A 6,681-nucleotide genomic window follows, 5' to 3' on the forward strand; every position below is an offset into this window, starting at 1 on the left:
GCCGCTCCAAGGCACTGATCCACACCCATCCCATTGCCCACTAACCCGCCCAGTCAGAGTGGAAGTGAAAAGCCTCCAGCAGCGACTCCTTACACTGCCATTCCCTGTGCAGGCGGGAGATGGAGGGGGAGCAGCAGCAGCCGGTGGAGCCCTGACCCTGCCTCTGCTCTGTGCGCCAGTCTGAACGTTCACAGGGAAGTGGCTCAGATGGAGACAGGGAACTCCCAAGACCCCCTTGGCAGCCAAGTCCTTCTACCCAACTTCAACAGTCCTTGTACAACTGGCTGGACAAATATCTCCCTGGTGCTACTCAGATTCAAACCCACTGAAAGACGTGTCCAGAGCCAAAGCTCATCGCCTCCGATACAAAACACGTCCTTGCACACACAGCGCAATCACCACCAGTGACTCATCAGCACCCCATGGACACCTCATTGGCACACTGTGTCCAAGATTTCTGAGTAACACGCAGCAACGTTTGCACCACTGAGCTACATAGTAATCAGGTAACAACACATTAACAACCAGGTTGCTCCCTTAAACTTGTCCCAGCCTCTTCTGTTTCAGTCTTCTGACCATCTTTGTTGCTTGCAGTAAAGGTGGTGATGAAGAAAGAGAAACCTGGGCCTGTGTTTGGCTTTTCTCCCCTCACTTCCTATGTCTTTGGGGAACACGAGCCTAGGCAGGTCTGGGGGCATTGTGGAGTCTCCAGGCAAAGTTGAGCCATTCTCCTGGGGTGGCCTCATGCAAGTGAGTCGCAGGATTGTAACTCCCTTGTTGAGTGATTGTAATGTCCATTTAGCAGCAACCGACCTTGTCTCTGCCAATAGCTGGTGCCTCCGAAACCCACAGCTTATTACAGCAAAAACCATCCAACACAATTCTTAACGTTCCCTGTGCATTAAGGATTTCATAAATTTCTTCAAAGAACACTAGAACTGGAGGAGACCTCAAGAGGTCATTGAGTCCAATTTCCTGACTTCTCGGCAGGACCAAGCCCTCTCTAGACCATTCGGATATGTGTCTAGTTCTTAAATATCTCCAGTGATGGAGATGGCACAACCTCCCGAGGTAACTTATTCCAGTGTTTAACCACCCTGACAGTTAGGAAGTTTTTCCGAAGGTCTACGCTAAACCTCCCTTTCTTCAGTTTCAGCGCATTGCTCCTTGTTCTATCCTCAGAGGCCAAGAAATGTGATTTTTCTCCCTCTTCCTTGTAACCCTCTTTGAGGTACTTGAAAACCTCTATTATGTCCCTCTAAGTCTTCTTTTGTCTCAACTAAACAAACCCAATTCTTTCAGTCTTCCCTCATAGCTCACTTTCTTTAGAGCTTTCATCATTCTCATTGCTCTTCTCTGGACCTTCTCCAATTTTTCCACTTCTTTCTTGAAACGTCATGCCCAGAACTGGACACAGTACTCCAATTGAGGCTTTTTGAGCACTGAGTAGAGCGGAAGAATGACTTCTCATGTCTTGCTCACAACTCTTCTGTTAATACATCCCAGAATCATGTTTGCTTTTTTTGCTACAGCATCATCCTGTTGATGCATATTTAGCTTGTGGTCCAACTATGAACCCTGAGGCTGTTTCTGCAGTTCTCCTTCCAAGACAGTCACTTCCTCACTGGGCCGCTTTCTATTTAAGATCACACTGACATACGCAGGAGGGAGATGGATGTTACTGGCTCCTCTTCCCAGCTGTAATATATCACACTCCCTTTGAAGCCCAAGTTGTATTTCCTGAGTGCAGCTGCAGCCCTCTGCTCCAGCAATTGAGCCTATGAAGGGTTCCCCACAATTTCTCTAAGGTTTTCCAGCCGTGTGTGCCTGATGCATTGTTGATGGAATTGGGGAGATGGAAAAGTCATTGCGCAAGAGCTTTTGTAGGGGAGTGCTTCTCATGCTTGCCTATGACACAAGGTATTGTTGGTTCAAAACCAGGCTGTATCATCAAAGCTGTTGTTATTCTGCCTCCCCTTTATGCTGGTCTCCTTCTGCCCCTTCCTGTCCCTCTCATTAGCCCAGCTCCTGTGTGACAGAAGATGGAGACCTCAGCTGAGCATTCCCGCTGCTGTCAGCATGGGGAAGCTACAGGAGTTAAATCAGTCACTTCCAGGAGGCTTGAATCTTGGGCTCCCTACCCTTGGAGGTTCGCCTGTGGAGGCCGGCTCTCCCTGCTGGCCTCCTTTGCTTGAGTTGCTGAAGGAAGAAGTGAAGCAGGAATCGGGGGCGGGCAGGGGAGAAGGAAGCCCAGCTGAGTAAGGCAGGGGGGAAGCTGAGTGCTTCAGACCCATAAATGGAGCACCACCCTTTCCTCTGCCAAAGCCTGTGCAGGTGAGGCTGCCTGAGGGGAGGAAGAATCCTGTGTCTGTCTCATAGCATGTCAGGGGTGGCTAATGGCAGCCCAGGGGTGGCTAATGGAAGCCCGGGGCAGAGGTGGGTGTCTGAGTGGAAGGAAAAGAAGCAAAGCTGCGTCCAAGAGGCCAAGACCCACCACTCCATTGTGGCAAAGCTGGGTGGGCAGAAGTGGGTTTGAGGGGGCACCCTGTCAGCCTCAGGGTACTGAGAAGCACTGACCCTTTGCAGCTGAGCCAGGGGAGTGGTTCATAGCTTTGGGCATGGCTGGATGTGAGCCACTAGACACCACTAAGCCCCAGCCAGCTTGTGTAGGAAGCAGATCTGAGGCAATTGTCCTATATATAGGCGGTAAGGTAGGGGGGAAAATGTTTGCATCATTCACATATCACAAGCTCATTTCTATGTGGGCAGAGTTTCTATTTTGGGTGATCAATATGTCTGTCTGTCTGTCTGTGTTTCAGAACTTCTGCTATGTCTCTGGGTCACACTCAAAGCCAGTTGGGCAACGCACTGCCTAGCTTGCTCAATGGCCCCTCCTGTAGCATCTCCTATCCAGTTGGCCCAATGAGAAAGCCAGGAATACAGCTGAAGGCTACACAAGTAGCTCTGACCATGCCCATGCACAGAACCCAGAGCCTTCCAGGCCACATGCTGAACAGCTTTTGCCTGGGACAAAGGAGCCAGAAATCACATGGCAACAGGAAGACGAGGGAGCTGCATCTTCCCCAGCTTGTCTTCATTCCTGCGTCTTCTCTCTGGGGTAATTGTTCTCCAACTGGAGCACTGAGAAAAGCACCGAAAGACCCACCCCAGCTGTGGCTGGATCACGGAGAGACTTTCAGTCCTGCAAACTCCCCAGAACTGCTTGGAATCGGAAGGTCTGGGAGGCTTTGTGTGCCTGTGACCTGCCATTTAACAGCTCCCATCCTCTTCAGTTGTGTTCTCTTCAGAATAAACCTTTTGTTTCACACACTAAAGGGTGGGGTGGCCTGTGGGGTCAGAAGAACATTTTTGTACGTGAGCAGGGGGGTTAAATTGATTCTCACTGTCCCAGACCTAGTTCCTGATTGGGAGTCAGAGAACTGGGATCAAATCAAGCCCTGAGAGGTGGCCAGTGCCTTCAGCAGGGGCAACATTGCGCATTTCCAGGGAAGATGGACCCAGACTCACCAGAATCAGGACTCCAGGCATCTCTGGGCCCACTGCCTAGTTCTACAGCACCAACCCATTGCCCCAACCCCTCCAGCCAGCTCAGCCAAAGTCCTGGATCCAGCAGGCCTGAGTCACCCCTGCTCTCTCTTTTGCATGGGATGAGAGAGGGAAGCAGCACAGAGGGCTTGCCAAGGCAGCGCTAGAAGGTGCCTCTGACGTTGAACTGTGACTGCAGGAAGCAGAGCCCTGAATGGTGCCCTTCACACCTCCCCAGCTGCTCCTTACGCATTTGAACAGGCTGGTATTGCACGCTGGGCACCTCTCACCCTCAGCTGGCAGCAGCACTCTGCCCTCATTGCTTCCCTGCAGCTGCTCTTTCTCCCGGGACCCCTCTCTCCACCCTGGACTTCCTTTGCATGTGGCCCCACGGCACTTCCTCCAGTCAGAGACTGAGCTGTCCAGGCCCATTCCTGTGGAGATGAGATTCGAACCATGGAAGCCTGGTGCTGGGAGGGACCTCAGGAGGTCATCCAGTCCAGTCCCCTGCCTAAAACAGGATCAATCTCAACTAAATCATCCCAGCCAGGGCTTGCTCAAGCCAGGACTTGAAAACCTCTAGGGATGAAGATTGCACCACCCGTCTAGGTAAAGCACTGCAGTATTTCACCATCCTCCTGGAGAAGTAAAAGCAGCACGACCCGAACGCTGGGCTATTACTGCTACAGCCTGGCTTTGAACCAAACTTGCTGTAGCCACAATGCAGAGCACTAACCACTGCAGGATCACAGGAAGCTTTTGGATGCCTGCTGGGGGCATTTTCCTTTCTCAGGCTTCACCTGACAGTCTGACGTGAGGCTAGAAAGCCTGGGAAGGTGATGGAGAGCAAAGAAAGCCAGTGCAGCTGTTGGGGAAAGCTGGTGCCCTTGGCAGAGTGTTCCTACTGTCCCTTGCTGTGCGAGGTCAGTGTTGAGAACCTGGGGAATCCTCTCCTCGCCCACACCCAATCTGCAGCCCCTCCCTTAGCCTGGGGTAGTAACTCTGGCTTGTTCCCTGCCAGCCATTCAGCCTGTTTCCCTCACCTCTGTCCTTCTCCTGCCCAGAGGGGTCAGGGGAAGGACAAGAGGAAACACCTTTCAGTAGCCAGAAAGGGGCTTCAGCTCATGAGTTTGGTGCTCTGAGTACCAGGCTCTGGCCAGCTGAGCTCTCCAGCCTGCAGAGAAGCACCTCCCAAGGGGCCTTTTTGGAAATGAGCAACAGGCAGCTGCAGGGCCCCTGGCCACTGGAATGAGATTTTCTCCCCTCCCCCACCAGCCTGGCCTCCCCTTTCAGCCTCTGTCACCCACCCCCGACTGCTCTGAGCCCAGCTGGGGGTTCCCTCAGCCCCGGCTGCCCCTTGCCAGCTGTCCCGGGCCCCTGCAGTGTGTCCCTCAGACCCTGTCGCTCCCACCCCTCCCCACTGCCCTGAGCCCCTTGTCCCCTCAGACCCTGCCGACCCCCCCACTGCCCTTTCCCCCTCCTCCTTCAGGCATAACCCCTGGCTGGGCTCCCCCTCACACCTGCCACCTCTCCCCACTGGCAGCCGCCCTCCCCCTCCCTCTGCCCTGCACAGTCACCAGCTGAGACCTTGGCCCTGCCCAGGGGCTGGGTGAGAACAGAGACAGCCTGTGGGTGCAGCGCCTGCCAGGGGGGATCCTGCCCCGCTCCCACCTGCACCATTCATGTCCCTGCAGGGGTTTTGCTCCCAGCAGGACAAGGACATTTCGAGGGGAAGCAAAGGGAAGCCACAGGAGGGGTCCCAGGCTGCTCCCAGGCAGTGTGGGTGCATCAGTTTGGCACTGGGGGCAGCTGGGGGAGGGGGAATTACCACTGGGGGGCAGAGCTGGGTGTGTGCACCTGGGAGTGAGACTCTCCCTGTCGCTCACTAGCGTGGGGTGTCTCTGCGGTGGCAGGGCTGGGGCAGGAGCTGCTCCCGCAGACAGGGCAGAACGTGGCTCCTGCCGGCTCAGGCAATTGTGTGTGTGTTACAAATGTGCTGCAGGAGCTGGTTAGCACTGACCTGTCTGGAGAGGGCCAGGAGGCAGCACACACTGTGACCGGGATTCCCTCGTGCTCAGTGGCCCAGGACTTAGTGCTGAGCACTGGGCTGCACAGACCTGTTGGTGAATAAGAAGAAACAAGGGCGTCACCTCCCTGCCTTAGTAACAGACAAAGGGCTTTGGGGTTCCTCCCATGCTCCCCAGGCCCCTCTGCAGCCACCTCAGCCGTCCACCTGTCAGTGTCTGTTACTTCTTCCTCCAGAAGGACGGCAGCCGCCTCCTGCAGCTCTGAACTCTCCAGCACAGCCCAGAGGTGCTGCAAAGCAGGTGAGAGGCAGCCAGAAATATTTGGCCAGGCACCACTGGGTGCTGCTTTCCTCATCCCCACGTACCTGGGAGGTCCATGGCCAGGGGAGCCACAGAGCCTCTCTGGGACTTTTCTCCTCACTCGTTTGGGTTTTGTCAGTGACAAACAAAGGGATGTGAGAGGAGAGTAACTCTCCCTCTCCTGCCCTGCCCCACTGCCACCTTCTGTGTGCACAGACAGCCCCAGAGAGCCCCAGCGCTGGGAGGATCAGACTCTGCTCTTGCAGCCAGAGGAGTCACCTTCCCAACACCAGTCCCAGCTCCCTTTGCCTGAGCTCTGCTCTGTACCCGGACTCTTCCCAATGCCCCTCTCCCATCAGCCTTTACCTTCCCCAGCAATGACTGGGATTGCCAAGGGAGGGCTCTTCTGTTCCCCACACAAATGTAGGAAAACATTGCCAAAGACGTGCAGCAAGGCACCACTGGGAGTTGAACCCAGGATCTCCTGTTTACTAGGCAGGTGCTTTAGCCAGCTAAGCCCTGGTGCCCCCCTTGTTTGAGTTGTGGCTCCTGACAAAGAGGTATCTGCATAAGTCTGTGTCTTCAACCAAAAAGCAGCCCTGGAGCACTTGAAAGATGACCAACCTAATTTGTCAAGTGCTGAGCTTTTGTGGGGTGAACCACTGTGATGGATGCCCACAGCCCTTCCCATTCCCCAGCACAGACATTGTGCCCGAGGGAAGCTGGAGTTGCCACCGAGAGGACAGTGAGGATGAGAGGAACGAAAAACCCCCTTTCGCTTCTTGTCCCCTCTGCAGTGTGTGGGTCG

The 6,681-nt window shown here is 54.5% G+C and overlaps 1 non-coding gene across 1 annotated transcript; it reads right to left on the bottom strand.

Annotated features, from left to right (window-relative positions):
* Nucleotides 1-6,326: 6,326 nt before the first annotated feature.
* TRNAT-AGU (transfer RNA threonine (anticodon AGU)) lies at nt 6,327-6,400 on the bottom strand. Its single transcript has one exon. It is a non-coding gene; the product is annotated as a tRNA-Thr (tRNA).
* Nucleotides 6,401-6,681: the final 281 nt, after the last annotated feature.

The sequence above is a fragment of the Carettochelys insculpta genome, chromosome 19, assembly GCF_033958435.1.
Source record: "Carettochelys insculpta isolate YL-2023 chromosome 19, ASM3395843v1, whole genome shotgun sequence".
In the NCBI taxonomy this organism is placed as follows: domain Eukaryota; kingdom Metazoa; phylum Chordata; order Testudines; family Carettochelyidae; genus Carettochelys; species Carettochelys insculpta.